This window comes from Bos taurus, chromosome 3 (assembly GCF_002263795.3).
Source record: "Bos taurus isolate L1 Dominette 01449 registration number 42190680 breed Hereford chromosome 3, ARS-UCD2.0, whole genome shotgun sequence".
NCBI classification, from domain to species: domain Eukaryota; kingdom Metazoa; phylum Chordata; class Mammalia; order Artiodactyla; family Bovidae; genus Bos; species Bos taurus.
Window position 1 is genome coordinate 20,864,142 of NC_037330.1, and position 16,842 is coordinate 20,880,983.

General features: G+C 42.6%; 3 non-coding genes across 3 annotated transcripts; 2 read left to right on the plus strand and 1 right to left on the minus strand.

Moving 5' to 3' along the window:
* Window positions 1–8,260: 8,260 nt before the first annotated feature.
* Window positions 8,261–8,334, minus strand: TRNAN-GUU (transfer RNA asparagine (anticodon GUU)). Its single transcript has one exon. It is a non-coding gene; the product is annotated as a tRNA-Asn (tRNA).
* A 678-nt stretch (window positions 8,335–9,012) lies between these two features.
* On the plus strand, window positions 9,013–9,084 carry TRNAH-GUG (transfer RNA histidin (anticodon GUG)). The gene has a single exon. It is a non-coding gene; the product is annotated as a tRNA-His (tRNA).
* Window positions 9,085–13,334: 4,250 nt separating this feature from the next.
* On the plus strand, window positions 13,335–13,405 carry TRNAG-CCC (transfer RNA glycine (anticodon CCC)). Its single transcript has one exon. It is a non-coding gene; the product is annotated as a tRNA-Gly (tRNA).
* The last annotated feature ends 3,437 nt before the right edge of the window (window positions 13,406–16,842 follow it).

The window sequence follows — 16,842 nt, forward strand, 5'->3', positions numbered from 1 at the left end:
GGGGCATCCGAGCAGAGCGGAGCGCGGGTCCTCGGGTTTCCGGGTGGCTTAGAAGCATCGATCATTTCCAAGAGCCCAGAGCATTGACCACCGAGGGCCACCGAGGCGCCGGGTCTGCAGCCCGGGAGGAGTAGCGTCCACACTTCTGGGCTGAGGGGTCACGGGGGTTCAAACCCGTCTAACCCCCGGCTCCTGCGGCTTCTGGGAACTGGCGAGTCAGCGGTGGCGACCCTTGCACTCGGATGCATAGCTGTGAAACTGGAGACCCTGCCTTGGGTGCGGGACCTCCAGGCTAGACTGTTGGGGACCCAGGGACCTCGTTTCGGGGAAGGCGAGGAACCTAAGCCAGAGTTCAGTCTCCTCACCTGAGGGATCGCCTGTGCCCCTACAGTCCTTTTCCTTTCAAAAATGTTTGTGGCCAGGCGTGGTAAGAGGTACCGTTCTTGAGATGTGTTATTAGACAACAACGGTTATCTGGTTTCCGTAGTGTAGTGGTTATCACGTTCGCCTAACACGCGAAAGGGCCCAGTTCGAAACAGAGCGGTATGTTTACGTGCTTTTTCTTCTCCCTGAAGCTTACATTCACATTTAAACCCTCCCACCTCTCCTCTCTGCGCTCCCCGCCCCAGTTGATAATCTGGCTGCAATGCAGACCAGGGTTCGATCCCTGGGTGGGGAAGATCCCCTGGAGAAGGGAATGGCTACCTACTCTAGTATTCTTCCCTGGAAAATCCCATGGACAGAGGAGCCTGACGGGCTACAGTCCACAGGGTCACAAGAGTCAGACACGACTTGATGACTAAACCACCACCACCCCCAACATACACATACCAAAAAAGAAAAAAAGAAAAAAAACTGGGCTAGAGAGATGGATTATAGAAGCGTGTGCAGTTGCACTTTCATGCCCCACCCACAAATACAGGAGGAGTTCCCTAATTACCTAAAAGCCCATTCAGCACTAGGAGCCAGCCCTCCTTTGTCTGCTCTGAGTCACTTTGAAGACCAGGCCACAGAAAGTCCAAGGAGGGCACAAAGCCAGCTTCAGGTTAGCTTTCCTCTGGAAATGCCCTCACCTTCTCATCTGGTGCCTAAATCTCCTCTACACGCTGACAGGCATTTCATCTCTGAAAACCAAGGAGCTTTTCCCTGTGATGTTCACTCGGTTTTCCCCACCTCAGCACACCTGTGGAACAATTTGGTTTGCCTGACAGAACCTAAGAGACTGTCAACGACCCAGTGCTCAACCCAAAGACACATAGATGAAGGATTTCAGGCTCTTGAATTGCACGGAAAGGAGTCCTTACGCGTGCCATTATCAGGAGAGACCCTGGAGTCAGGTGAGAGATCAGGAAGCAGACCTATCCCCTCATCACCCACTGAGAACACCTAATATAAGGAAACTGAGATTCAGAAACAGAGCATGACCTTGGCTCTGCTGTACACAGGACTAAAACCAAACCAAGAGGGACTCAGCCTGTCACCTTTCGGCCTGGCCTCAGAGCCCAAAGCATCACCCAGGAGGGAGAGTGAAGGGAGTTGAGCAGACAAGGGCTGGAGCCTTGCCCAGCTGCATGCAGCCCTGGGCCACTGGGACTCACCTCCTTTTCTGCTCTGCCACTCTCAGAAATTTAACCTTTACTGTCAGTTTTCAACTGGAAAAGCCAAATTAGAGGGAGGAGGTAGTAAGGTAATGTCTGGTTGCCTGGTAGCTACAATTTGGCATTGTTACTGCTGTGGTCTGGATTCAATTCCAGGTCAGGAAAGCTCTAAATTGCATTAAATCTTCCTCTTCCTGACCAGAGTGGTTTACTGCAAGGCACAGGCAAGACCCTGTGCGGGGTTCCTGTGGCCAGGTGCCCTTCAGATAGGGGAAGAGAAACGTGATGAACCACCAGGACTTCTACCCTCCAGTCTTTTCTTCCTTTATTTCAGAAACCTAGTGTCTCACATATGGAATTTTCATTCAAAGAGAACCTGGGACTTGAGTTCTAAAAACTCATTAAGAAAACAAAAACATAAAACCTTTTAAAATACAAAAAAAAAAATTGAAATCCTCACACTGTATATTCTGTCCCAACTGCACAGTTAACATTTTCCCACGTTTGCTTTCTCACTCTCTTCGTCTACACGATTTGCTCCATCATTTGAAAGTAACTTGCAGATATCTCAACTCAAGACCACTGGTTGGGCCACTGTTGCTCCTTTCCTTTGGTCTTTCCCTCAAAACCAGCTTCTGTAGGACCTGTCCTCCAAGGCCAGGGGAAGGCTTTGTCCTCACACAGAGCTCCTGCTTGCCCCTTCAGGAACCTGAAGTCTGTTCTCTTTAGGCTGCAGAGAAGCTTCAGGCAGTGTTTTATGCTGCTCTCCCCAAAGTGTAAGCCAGGCTTACCCTGTGCTTGTAGGAACTCTACTAGGCTGTCATCCCCCCGGCACTGCCTGCTCTTGGGACTCCTCCTGGTTGCCTTGCTAGGCAGTGGGGTCTTGGGTCAGTCTGAGTGCTAGAACCACCCACCTCCTGAAAAACCCTTCAGGGAAGTGCAGCTGCCCTCTTGTCTCTTGCCTGGCTCTTTTTGTCCTGCAGGGAGCATAAAGTGTTTCAACTGGACAGAAAGATGAAGGATCTTTCCTGTGGTGGGAGGATGAAGGGATCAGGTGGGAAGTGCATTAAAGGAAGAGGGAGAGTTCTCAAGAGCTTCCCACAATTGTCTGCATTGGTGCTGTCAGAGGGTTGGCTGCCCTGTGATCATGGTATGTAGTCTTGTCTCGTCCTGGCCTTGGCCTGGCCCTGGGTCCAATCTGAGTCCAAGCAAAGAGAGGCAACCTGGTTTGCAGTACATAATCCATTGTGCCTCTCTCCAAAGTGGGGTAGTCACTGAACTTCTAGTTCCAGGATCCCAGTGGATGGAATCCAAGGGTTGGGTTTTTTCCTTTTTCCTTGAACTTCCTTTCTTGGTGATCTGTAACTCAGGGGGAAAAAAAATTAGCTCAGAAAAAAAGTTTAGCTGTGCATAAATTTGTGATCGTCTGTGTTAGGTAAAAGAAAAAATACTTTTAAAGACTTTTAAGAATTCTAATAATTGACATATAATGACACAGACAATGTTTTTGTCATGTTATGCTTCTAAAGATGACTCCTTTTATGCATCACGTGTGTGCATGCTCGCAACTGACTGTTTGCAATCCTATGGGGATTCTATAGGTAAGAATAGTGGAGTGGGTTGCCATGCCCTTTTCTGGGGGTCTTCCCAACCCAGGAATATAACCAGCATCTCTTATGTCTCCTGCATTGGCAGGTGGGTTCTTTACCACTAAGCACCCCCTGGGAAGCCATGTATGCACCACACTTGTTTAGTAATTTCAGTCTAAAAGCTATTTTATGTTTTCTTCCAGATTTTCTAATAATGAAGAAAATATTGGTGGCAAAGAGCTCTAATTCAATGTCTGTAGAAGTCTTGGATTTATTTTCTCTTCAAAATTCTAATGACACTGAACTGTCTGATTTTCCTACACTGGTTTTACTGGTCCAATAAGCAAACTTAAATCTTATAAATATTTTTTATAAAAATGTAAAATATGTGTTGTAGTAAATTAAATGTATCATGGGCGTCCCATGGTACTAGCAGTAAAGAATACCACTTACCAAAGCAAGAGACACAAGAGATAAGGGTTCGATCCCTGGGTTGGAAAGATCCCCTGGGGCAGGAAATGGCAACCTGCTCCAGTATTATTACCTGGGAAATTCCATGGACAGAGAGGCCTGGTGGGCTCCAGTTTATAGCTTCTCTGTCCACTGGGCACAGAGAGTCAGTTGGGCAACTAAGCCTAAATAATATACCATATGATAAATAGAGACTAAGTCATAATTCTAGAAGCCACTGTGTTAATTATTCTACCTACCATTTTTGGGGTAACTATCTCATTATTTTATAGATTATGAAGTGTCCATATGGTCACAGATTAAGAGGAAGTGTCAGTACTTTAAGGGTGGTGAGCATGGCCATCACTGTCACTTTTAAGAAGTGTAAAACATATGCAGTGTCTGCGCCAGGAATTAAGGAGCTGTCACTGGAGACTTCTTTTCCTAAAATGTTATTTATTTAAAAAAAATTTATGTGTGGGGCAGGTGTGTTCCTTGTAACCTGCCTTCTAGATTGTGAGTCACTCTTTCCTGTTCTTTGTTAGGTTTTCCTTGTCCTTTTCACTGTTAGTGCCATGGGAGGGAAACGGGAGGCCACACCTGGAAAGGACACAGTGCCAAGCTGTTATGCTTCTGCTATGCTCCAGATGCGGGCTCAGCAGGGCAGGGGTTTGCCTTGGGTTTGCTCAACATGCAGCATCTCTCCCAGAGGAGGGCCTGGCACTTAGTAAGCCCCTAATATGTGTTCAGTGATGAAAGACATTCTAATGAGAGATCCCAGAAAACAGAAGAGAGGGAGAGAAAAATGGGTAAAATTGGGGGCAGCCTAGAGTACGAGGGACAGAGGAGGACAGGCAAAGAGAAATACCCATGCATGTGCACACACACACACACACACACAGATTGTCCAAGAACCATATTTAGTGTATAAAGGCAAAGGGCCCAATTATGCTCATGAGATTCAACAGAAGAACCAAGGGAAGGTGTGCCAATAATTCTTGGTATTCAGGTCTGCACATGATGCATTATCAGCAGCAGGATTTTTGGTTCTAATGATTTGTCTCAAGTAGGCTAATTTGTTTTTCAAAGATAGTCAAACACTGTCAAGGAATCACATGGAGACAGTTATCAGTTTGCTAATTCACCCTGGTATAGGAGGCAGCCCAGTCATTAAAGTGTGTGCATACAATGAAGGCAAAAAGGCAATCCACAAAGGAAAGGCAAGAGGAGCAAATGTCTGAGACCAGTGGTTTCCCTAACTCCAGTCAGTAAGCTACGTGGCAGGAAGCAATCTCAAGTCATTCTAGTACAGTTATGTAGGTCACTACTGAAAATGAAGAAGGAAAGGAACAAGTGGCCCTGACTGGACTGACTCCATTTTGAAAAGAAAGGGAACTCCATCTTACACTCTCGGTGAACTTTGGACTGTATATGGAGGCCATGGAAATAAAAATAGAGCAGGCCTCTCTGGTGCAGGGAAACCAGACCAGGCTGACCCATACCTAGACTTCCCAGAGCCAAAAAGAATGCAATGTCCACTATGTAATCAATCACTATCTGTAATCTTAATACCCATTGTTGATGTAGGCTAAACCGCATGTCCAGATGACTTTAGAATGTAAATTTATGGCTGTAACCTGATTGTATCTCTTACTTACATTGTCCAGAGTGGGCTTTAGAGAATTTGGGGGTTGTGAGCTTGGGCACATATGCTTTGGGTATAAAAAGTTGTCACAAAAATTGGTCGGGGTCCCTCACTAAAGAGGAATCTCTGCCTCAGACCCACCGGTATAATAAACGGTACTCCACTATCCGTACTGCCCTTCTGAGTGAGTTTTCTTCCCAGGGCACTTGGCTACAACAAAAACAACTGGAAGTTGTTGGAAGACTTTCTAAACATCTTGGAGATTTAGTTGCTGAACATATGCAGTAGGGTGTCTGTGGGCAGTGGCCACATTGCTCTTCTGTTGTATTTCTTGTTTAGGAGGGCACCACTCCCCATTTTGGAGGAACAGATAGATGCATAGAAAGCTTGTCATACTGACAAGAAAAAGATCTTTCATCAGATTGGAACAATACACTGGAATATCAATAAATACAACTCCTACTGAAGCTCAACTAGGAACATAAAAAGATGCCTTCAGCTTCTGGCAAATGTGGAGTGACAGAAATTTTATTTATCTTCTTGCTGGAAATACCTTCCCCTTTTCCCCTGCTTCCAAGGGGGAAAAAAAAAGAAAGACATGAAACACTAGCTTTCCAAACACTGGAAATAGGCAATAAAAAGAGAAATCACAGAGAGATGAAGAACAAACAAGGTGAGCCTTACCATTGGTTCAGCTTACTGATTTCAGAGAGATTGCAAACTGGGCATGGGGAATAAGATCTGAGGCCAGGTCCTTGATAGTGAAGATAAAGCCAAGAGCCTGTGGAGAGCAAAGTAGCTGGAGTCCATAGGACAAAGATCCAGTGATGAGAGAGATGGAAGAGAGAATCCAGACATATGAAAAAGATCTCCCTCAAATAGTAAACAGAGTTCTGATCAGAGCATACTTGCAGAGAAATTGCATGATGCCAAGGAAGGAAATTCTGAAAAGATCATAGAACTGTGTCTGGTACTCACACAGGGCAGAAAATCTTACTCCCACCAGCCATATTGGGCTACTCATCATTCATCGACCATTGGCTAGAGACCTCAGGAATTTTGCCTCACTCATGGGAACACTCAGTCCTAGACTGACTGACCTAAAAATCATAAAAGCAAGGTCCAAAAACATGAAAGTAATTACAAGTCACTTAACTGTCCCCCAGAATATATCTCAAGATTCATAGGAATGCTAAAATAACCAGTTTCCCCAAAGCAAAACTTTGACAATATCTGGCATCCAAAGAATACCAAGCATGCAAAGAAGCAGGAAAACATATCCCATAAGGAGGAAAATAATCAATCCAAACTGAACCAGATTTTAAATTATAGAGAGGATTTTAAAATAGTTATTATGACTGTGTTACATATGTCCAGTTAAGGAAAGATGTAGAACATAGACAAAAGATGAGACCCAAACTTCAGAGATGAAAAATATAATATCTGGGATGATACATTCACCAGCTAGAATTAACAATAGATGAGACATTGCGGGGGCGGGGGCGGGGGGAAGGATTATGGAACACAAAGCCACAATCAATTTTTAAATATCCAGAGTGAAATTCCCACAGTCAAAAAAAAAAAATTTAATAGCATGCATAAATGAAGGGTAGGGCAATTTTAGAAAGTCTAATATAATTGGAGTCCCTGAAAACACTAGGGGTAAATTTTGTGAAAGAAAATATTTTTGAAGAAATAATGACAGAAAACATTCCAATCATAATTAAAAGTATAACCCTACTGAACCAAGGAACCAAATGGACCCTAACACACTGTAATTAAACTGTTCAAATCCACTGAAAAAGAAGGACTCTCAAACGAAGCACGGATACTGACAAGCTGCATCCAGAAAACAAACAGATTATATCAGATTTCTCATCAGAAGCAGTGGATATAAGATAGTGGTAAAGCAACTATACCCCAATTTAAAAATAAAAACTTTTTGAAAGGAATCAAGAAATAGGAAAATAAACTCTGCTATATACATTTACAAAAAAAGAGAAGATGATAGTGGAATAACATCTTTAAATCTTTAAAGGATTGAGGGTGGCGGGGGGGAAACAGTTTACACCCCCCCCCACCCCCGGCAAAGTCTTGGAGAGATAAAAATGAAAATTTTACAGACATACAAATGTTGAAAGACTTCATCACCAGCAGAACCACACTACAAGAAATGTTAGAGTCCTCCAGGAAAAAGGAAACTCATACTAGATGGAAATAAGGATGTACACAAATTGATGGACAAGAAAAATGGCATCTGTGGGAGAAATATACAGCATTTATTATTATTATTGGTATTATCATTACTGTTTAAACCTTTTTAAAAACACGCGACAGTTTAAAGAAAAGTAACAATGATAGATTGTGGAGTTTATAACATAAGCAAAGTAAGCACGCATGACAATAGCATAAAGGCCAGCAGGGGAGAAATGTAAAAAGGTGTGACATGGCTTGAAGGCAGACTGTGGTGAGTTACAGATGTATGTTGTAAAGCCTAAAGCAATCTCTAAAGTAACGAAACACAGTTATAGCTAATAGGCCAACGAAGGTGAGAGAATGGAACCATACACAAAACCATGTAAACACTATGATAGAGCAGTTGCTCTTCCAGAACTCTATCCTATAGACATGTGCACAAGATTGATGAATGTGTATTAATTGTAACAGAAAATGCATAGAGCCAAATGAATTTCAAAGTTAGATGGAAAGAGTTCAGTAAATACTAGTACAAACAATGGGAGAAACTTCATTGCTAAAAGGAACCCAGAAGATAACGATTAGATGAAGAATCCTGGATTCCAAGTGACCTATTTTCCTCCAGAGCTCTTCCGTGGGGATCAGTGATGTCCTCGCTTATGTCCTCCTGTTGTGTATAAGATTCGGGGAACAGAAGGGTAATGGAGGACTTCTGCACCTTTAGGGGAATGTTTGGGGTAGAAATAACAGCACCCCCTTTTCATTCTATAAAAGTTGGGAGACGTCCCTGGGTGGGCTCGAACCACCAACCTTTCGGTTAACAGCCGAACGCGCTAACCGATTGCGCCACAGAGACAGCTGGAGATATCGCTGTCTTCCCCCTCCCCCACCTCATTCCCTTAGAGTGCAAGCAAGCCTTCCACGCTAGGAGGAGCCACTAGTCCTTCTCCGAACGGTTATACCCGCTCCAAAGCCTCCGAAAACCAAAGAAACCTGTGGGGAAGCCGGGGGTCGGGCGATTCCGAAAGCAGAAGTGCAGTCGAGCGTCCCCGCAGCGCCTGGCGCCACACTCGCCGCAGATGCAGAGCCCCGGAGACGCTCCGGGCCTGATCCGAGCGAGCCCCAGGGAAGCTGAACCCCGAGTGGACTCAGTGCTGCCTCCCAGTTTGCTCTGCCTTCATTCTACCGTCTGCGCCCCTGGCGTTGCCCCCTTTCTCCCTGCGTTCAGCCAGCCAAGGAAGCCAGAAAGAGGGCTTGGGGACGGTTGATCAAAACAGAAATATAAAGAGGCGGGAATGAAGCAGAGGCGGCAAGGACAAAGCAATGATAACTTCTGGAAGCCCGTGCAGTGACAAGGACTGGACGCGGGGAAAATGAAAAATGCAACAGACTTGAGAGGGCTTAACGGAGGGAAGATGTGAGAGAGAATCGGGAGTGCCTGCAGTTATCCAACAACAGAGCAGCACAGTAATTGGAACGGATTTGTCAAAGTTTAAAAGAGCAGTGTCGCACTTCGCTTACCGTACAGTGGCGCGCCGTGATCGTATAGTGGTTAGTACTCTGCGTTGTGGCCGCAGCAACCTCGGTTCGAATCCGAGTCACGGCAGTGTTTATCTTTATCTTTTGCATTGTATCTACCAAAACAACTCTTGGCCTGGTCGCCGACCGCCAAAACAAGGAGGGTCAGGATAACGGAGGTCACCAGGTTATAGAGTCTGGACGTACTCCAGATCTCGCCATTTAAGATAAAATATCTATAGTCCAAGTTCAAGCTCTAAATGAGTCTTGTATGTATATTTCACGAAAGAAACTGTCAAGTTGTACGGGGATTTTGTTTGTTTTTTGGTGGAAATATTTCAAATATCAGTCATGCTTTTTTTATATACAAAATAAAACAGATTTTAAAGAGTTTAGAGTATACTGCAAACTGATCATGGCCTACACGGGATTTTCTGACATCCCACCTCCCATTTTTATCCTGAAAGGAAATCATTAAGTTGTGTTTACAGAACAAAATGTTTGTATCATTAATGGGCAGCTGTTTTAATACTGTAATGTGTAGTTGTCACCAGGATCGACAGAAAATTTTTATCATTCAAGCATGGCCCTTGATACTTTCCAGGTAATGCACACCCATCCTCTGATACTTAACTCTGATGTCTACTCCTTCAGGTGAGAATTCTTTCTTCAAGTTCATGTGAATGAATATATGATTTTTCTATCTAGCTATTAACAAGCAACGTGATGTTTTTTATATATATGTATGTTATTGAATTTCTCACACCTTAATTTTGGCATTATGCCAATATAAAACTATGTCACAAATGATGAACATTTGGATAATTTCAAACTATAGCTTTTGGGAAAGGCTAATATAAATGCCATTCTACTAGTTATTTGTGGATGTGAGCATAAAAGTCCATTGAAAGGGAGTAACGGACAGGAAATTGTCAAGGAAGGCAAGACCAATGGCTTTCTATCAGAGAGGTTTTAGTATGCCAGAGTAGAGAGGAGCAGTGAGGCAGGTCGTAGAAAAGTGGAATATTTACTGCCACTGAAGAGCACTAAAAAGGTGACTAGAAAGTAGATTGTGGCTGCCAGTTACCATGTCTAAACACTCATGGTTCCATAACCTTATTTGGAACTAGCAACATTTGCAGAAAATTGCCTCCTCTCACTTCAGCAATTTCTGAGTGCATCTACATAGACCTTACATTTTTCACAAAATGTAACTCAAAATAGTTCATAGACCTAAAAGGAACATGCTAAATTATACATGTTCCAGAAGATAGCATAGGAGAAAATCTATGTGACCTTAGGCTTGACACTAAGTTTCTTGTGTATGAACCTCCATAGTGCGATGTAGTCTGAGACTGGGATAAGAAAAAGGATATGTAGTAACAATGGTTTCGGTTTCAAAAATTCCAAACCTCAGAGGTTTTAGTGGATAAACTCGGTACTTCAAAGACATACTCCCAACAGGAGGGGTCCTGCAGCATTAGCGGTTTGGAAGCACTTCGTGGCTTCAGAGGGCTGCAAAAACTGACTTTTCCAGCTAAGACAGTTCATTAAATGTCAAAGAACACAGTATCTTAAGCTGTGTATTGGTCAGGAATTGAACCCATGTATTCCTGGATGGCAGGCGAGAATTCTGCCACTAAACCACCAGTGCTCTCCTCTGAATGCTTGCTCTCGGCATCACCAGGAAGAGTCACAGGAATGATGTTGCAAAGCCAGTTCAAAAGATCAGTTTATACAGGCCTCTTTACTGGAAATGCCTCCAAAATCACACCCAACGGAAGTTTGTATAGGAGGTTTAGGTCAAGAAATACCATCAAGATGTGGAATTCAAATCAAAATACTGGACTTCATTTCCTCACTTAGGATGCATTCTCTTTGCCCTCCCACGCCTTGGTGCCTTCCAAACCCTTTCCCCTCACTCTTGAGACAAACACCAATTCTTCTCTAAACAGGCATTCTGGACTCAGAGACAGTTTGGGAGGCTCAAAATTTGGAGATGTGCCTGAGTTACTTCAGAAGATCTGAATGACAATTAAGCCTCTCTTCTCCTAAGGCTCTTTTTCTTTCTTTTTTTAAAAACTTTTAAAGAAATTTAATATCCTCGTCTCCTGATTCAATAACAGTAACATAAATTATAACAAAAATTTATTAAAGTGGACACCTAAGTGAATTTAATCTATTCTCTTCAGAATTAATGATTAACCAGATAAGATACTCTTTTGAGTTGTTGAAAAAGGCCAAAAATCAAATGGCCTTGCTTTTAAGCTCTTGTGTTTGAGAGAGACCTACGAAAGGGTGAATAAATGAAAATTTCACTCCAAGATTTCCCTTTAGCCCCACCCTCTTTGGTCACTCAAGGAGGATATGCAGAGAAGAATGATTGCATTTGATTCTGGGTAGATGCTGGATTGCTACTCTTCTGTCTAATATAAATTTCTTTTGCCCTTTGCCTTGTCTGATTTTCAAATTATCCCTTTTTTATTCTTTTTTTTTTTTTTTTAAACAATTAGCCTGGTATAGGCCAAGCACTAATCCATGCACAATCACTGCAGAGCCCCAGAGTTTCTCTCCTCCTGAGCATCTCTTTTAAGTCCTTAGAAAAGCCCAAGGATCAAAATGGCCAGTTTTCAAACTCTGGTGTCTTACAGAGACCTACACAGAAGTATAAGTGAAGTTTTCGCACCAAGGTTTATTCCCTTCATCACACCACACCATACCTTTCCCCTCTCCTTCCCAGTTCTTGAGTTGTTTTCAACTCTGAAGATCCACTCAAGATCTTTGTAGCACATTACACTCAAGCAAAACTTTACTTTTGATCATTTTATTCTCCACCTTTTTCAGTTGTTATGCTGCAGTTCCGATGCTTTGCAGACTAATCATTCTGCCTATCTTGCTAAATTTATTTTTTCTTTATCTGTTAGTGTGTGTGTGAGAGAGAGAAACTTTCCTTTATTTACTCCTCTCTCTTTCCTTGTTTAACAACTCTAGACTATAAACTATGCTAGGCACTATGCTATCTTTTGAAAATATTTTATTTACATACATAGTCTTGGTTTTTGTGGGAAATATAAATCTTTTTTTATGAAAATATGTCTTTGGAAGACAGAGTCAAATAAAATGTGATTTTGTTAGAACACAATGTCAAAAGCAAAGTGGACACATCACACATTCAATTCCGGCAGTCAGGAAAGTCTCTCCAGGGGAAACTTCTGAACTGAGACCTGAAGAATGAGGATGAGTTTGAAGAATGAAGAGGGTGTTGTGAAAGGCCCCCCTGTAGAGAGAAGCAAGTCCCTGAAAGGGAAAGAGTTCCTGAAACATCAAGTTACTTCACTGTTGCTGGACTTGGGAATTGGCAAGAGGTATCTCGATGATAAGGAGGGGGAGAAGCAGAGTACATGTCCTAGAGGTAATAAGACATTTTAGTGAAGGAATATGGGGACACTGGGTGGCTTTAGGCAACAAGCATGTTCAGATTTGGGCTGTGCAAGGTCACTCAGGATACAGTGAGGCAAATGAATACCACTCTGCCATAAGAAAGAACAAAATTTTGCCATTTGCTGTTCATGGATGGACTTGGAGGGCATTAAGCTGAGTGAAACTAGTCAGACAGAGAAAGACAAATACTGTATGGTATCACTTATAGGTGGAATCTAAAAAACACAACAAACTAGTAAATATAACAACAAAAAAAAGATAAAAAGAACAAACTAATGGTTATCAGTGAGTAGGGGGGCAACATAAGGTTGGGAGTGTGGAAGGTTCAGACTATTAGATGTAAGATAGGCTCAAGGAGGTATTGTACAACATGATGAATATAGCCAGTATTTAGTAACAACTGTAAATGGAAAGTAACCTTTGAACTTGTATATTTTGAAGTCTTAAAAATAAAATGTTTAATTAAAAATATTTTTCACTTGCCTATTTTGGCAAGTTAGACCATTTTCTCAGACTCTTTAAGACCATTAAATAGATTCTTTTAGGTAAAATTTAAGGTTGACAGTTGAAAGTCTAGGGTTATAAACAAGGGATCTGGATGAATCTCCGATGTTTTTCTGCAAGGGTCTGTTCTGTGATTGGAAAGAGCCTTTATCAGAGCTGTAATGTGAGTGAACAAAACCAATATTTCTATATTTTCATTTGGTTGTCCCCACCGCATGCTATTGCCTGATTGTCCATCTCTTTTGCAAGCCTTTGCTTTGATTGCCTTTCAGTCTGTGAGTTCTATCTTCCAAAGACAACACCTATCTGGGAAGTCTTGTTTCCCCACCACCAGGAGATTGGTTATTGTGGAGATTCTTTCTGGAGAGCTGTCAAAATGTTGCTTGTGGCAAAGCATTGGTGGTTCAGTGGTAGAATTCTCGCCTCCCACGTGGGAGACCCGGGTTCGATTCCCGGCCAATGCATAGTGCCCAAGTACTTTTCTCACTTCCTCCTTGTTTTGCCTAGTGCACAGTCAGGTCAGAATACTACGCGGTTCTGGCCACCAGGAGCAGGAAAAGGAGAACTGAAAACTTCGAGGTGGTTCTGAACAGAAGACTGTAAGGAGATGATGTCAACGCGGGCTTTGCAAAGCTCTGAGCTATTTGGGTATATGGAGCAGCATTTGGTGGCTGGCAGCGCAGCAACCACCTCGCTGGTGGGTTCCTACCTTTCAATGTGTAGGTGTTTCTGTGGGCCTTTGATTTAGAATATTTGGACTTGTTGCTTTTCAGTTTTTATCCCAGAAGGTCTTAGCAACCCAAAGAGCCATCAGGTCGCTGATTCACACTCTGGAGCATGGGCTGATGAATGGGCCACAACCCACCAGGGAGCGAGAATCAAGACAGCAGCTGCGGTCCCGCTCGACCCCCCAGTGTCCGGGGAGGCGTCAGCGGCCAAAGGTAGAGAGAAGCCGGAGGGGAGGAATCGCTCGGACAGGAGCGGAGATGCGAAGACGGGGTCTTGCCCAGTAGTGGCGAGATGTCTCTGAGTCTGTGAGCCGGACGCTGTGATGAATTTAACATCGTCAGCCACCTCTGCCCCTGCGTGTCCTGTGAGCACATCGGTGTTCCAGGAAGGATCTAATGTACCTGGAAATACGTGTCAACAGTACTATATATACAGTTGTTCAGTCACTAAGTCGTGTCCGACTCTTTGCGACCCCATGGACTGCAGCACGCCAGGCTTCCCTGTCCTTCACTTTCTCTCCGAGTTTGCCTACATTCATGTCCATTGAATTCGGTGATGCCATCCAACCATCTCATCCTATGTTGTCCCCTTCTCCTCCTGCCTTCAATCTTTCCCAGCATCAGAGTCTTTTCCTGCAAGTCGGCTGTTTGCATCGGGTGCCCAAAGTATTGGACCTTCAACTTCAGCATCAGTCCTTCCAATTCAGAGTTGATTTCCTGTAGGATTGATTGGTTTGACCTCCTTGCTGTACAAGGGACTCTCAAGAGTCTTCTCCAACACCACAATCCGAAGGCCTCAGTTCTTCACCCTCAGCCTTCATTATGGTCCAACTCTCACATCCCTGCATGACTACTGGAAAAACCATAGCTTTGACTATACCTTTGTCAGTAAAGTGATGTGTCTGCCTTTTAATACGCTGTCTAGGTTTGTCATAGCTTTCCTTCCAAGGAGCAAGTGTCTTTTAATTTTGTTGCTGCAATCACTGTCCACAGTGATTTTGGAACCCCATATTCTGTGTAGTAATTATTATTTTCTTCCTCTACATAGTTAATGTGGCTAATTAGATTAATTTATTTATTAAAGAGCATCAGTTATTTTCCAAGATAAGACCAATCTTGTCATAGCATTCAGTGAGCTTTCTTGGTGATTCAAATGGTAAAAAAAATTGCCTGCAATACAAGAGACCTCGGTTCACTCTCTTGGTCAGGAGGAACTCCTTGCTCCCTTCTTCCTGTCCTAGTGTTCTTTTCTAGGGAGTTCGATGAATAGAGTGGCTATATATCCCATTGGATCCCAAAGAGTTGGACAGGACTAAGTGACTACTTATTACATACATTACTACTATATTATTTGGTTCGGTATTTAACACTTTCCACATACTTTTTTTTCTTATTTTTCTTTATTTTCACATACTTTTGTAACACATTTCTTGATTCAGTATTTTAAAATTACAGCTATATTCAGCAATGACAGTCCTATAACTTCTGTTTTTTACACTATATTTTTTGGAGAGTTTGGCTTTAGTCTAAACTCATACAATAAATTGGAGAAAATGTGGCATCTTTTAATTCTTTTGGAATTTCTTTGCTCAGGAGCCATTTCTTCTAATGAACATTTTTTAGTCCTGGAGCTTTCTTTGCAGGAAGATTTTTAAATTCTGACTTGAAAAAATTTAGTGCTTGTAGACTAGTTCATCCCCCCCCCAAAAAAAAAATTCATTATTGGGACAAATGATTCAGTTCCTCTAAAATATTTGTGTTTAAGAGATTCACTTATTGTTCCCTTATGTCTACAAGTTTAGTAGCAATGACTTCCTTTTTCTCTCTTAACAGTTTTATCAGCTTTAGTAGTCTTTTCAAAGTCAACCATTTATATTTTCTCTTCTATATATTTATTTTTAACTTTAAAATTTCTGCTTTTCTAGATAATTTCTACTCCTGTCTGTTTTTGTTATTGTTATTCTTTTAGTAACTATAAGATGAAGATTTATCTCTTCAGCAATCAGCCTTAATTTTCATAATTTGCATTTATGTTTGTGTTCAGTTCAGTCCCTCAGTCATGTCCGACTCTTTGCAACCCCATAAACCACAGCACGCCAGGCCTCCTTGTCCATCAACAACTCCCGGAGTTCACTCAAACCTACGTCCATTGAGTCGGTGATGCCATCCAACCATCTCATCCTCTGTCATCCCCTTCTCCTCCTGCCTTCAATCTTTCCTAGCATCAGGGTCTTTTCAAATGAGTCAGTTCTTTGCACCAGGTGGCCAAAGTATTGGAGTTTCAGCTTCAACATCAGTCCCTCCAATGAACACCTAGGACTGATCTCCTTTAGGATGGACTGGTTGGATCTCTTTGCAGTCCAAGTGACCCTCAAGAGTCTTCTCCAACACCACAGTTCAAAAGCATCAATTCTTTGGTGCTCAGCTTTGTTTATAGTCCAACTCTCAAATCCATACATGACCACTGGAAAAATCATAGCCTTGACTAGACGGACCTTTGTTGACAAAGTAATGTCTCTGCTTTTTAATATGCTGTCTAGATTGGTCATAACTTTCCTTCCAAGGAGCAAGTGTTTTTTAACTTCATGGCTGCAGTCACCATCTGCAGTGATTTTGGAGCCCTCAAAAATTAAGTCTGCCACTATTTCCACTGTTTCCCATCTATTTCCCATGAAGTGATGGGACCAGATGCCATGATCTTAGTTTTCTGAATGTTGAGCTTTAAGCCAACTTTTTCACTCTCCTCTTTCACCTTAATCAGAGGCTCTTTAGTTCTTCTTCACTTTCTGCCATAAGGATGGTGTCATCTACATATCTGAGGTTATTGATATTTCTCCCGGTAATCTTGATTCCAGCTTGTGCTTCTTCCAGCCCAGCGTTTCTCATGATGTACTCTGCATATAAGTTAAATAAGCAGGGTGACAATATACAGCCTTGATGTACTCCTTTTCCTATTTGGAACCAGTCTGTTGTTCCATGTCCAATTCTAACTGTTGCTTCCTGACCTGCATACAGGTTTCTCAAGAGGCAGGTCAGGTGGTCTGGTACTACCATCTTTTGAAGAATTTTCCACAGTTTATTGTGATCCACATAGTCAAAGGCTTTGGCATAGTCAATAAAGCAGAAATAGATGTTTTTCTGGAACTCTCTTGCTTTTTCGATGATCCAGCGGA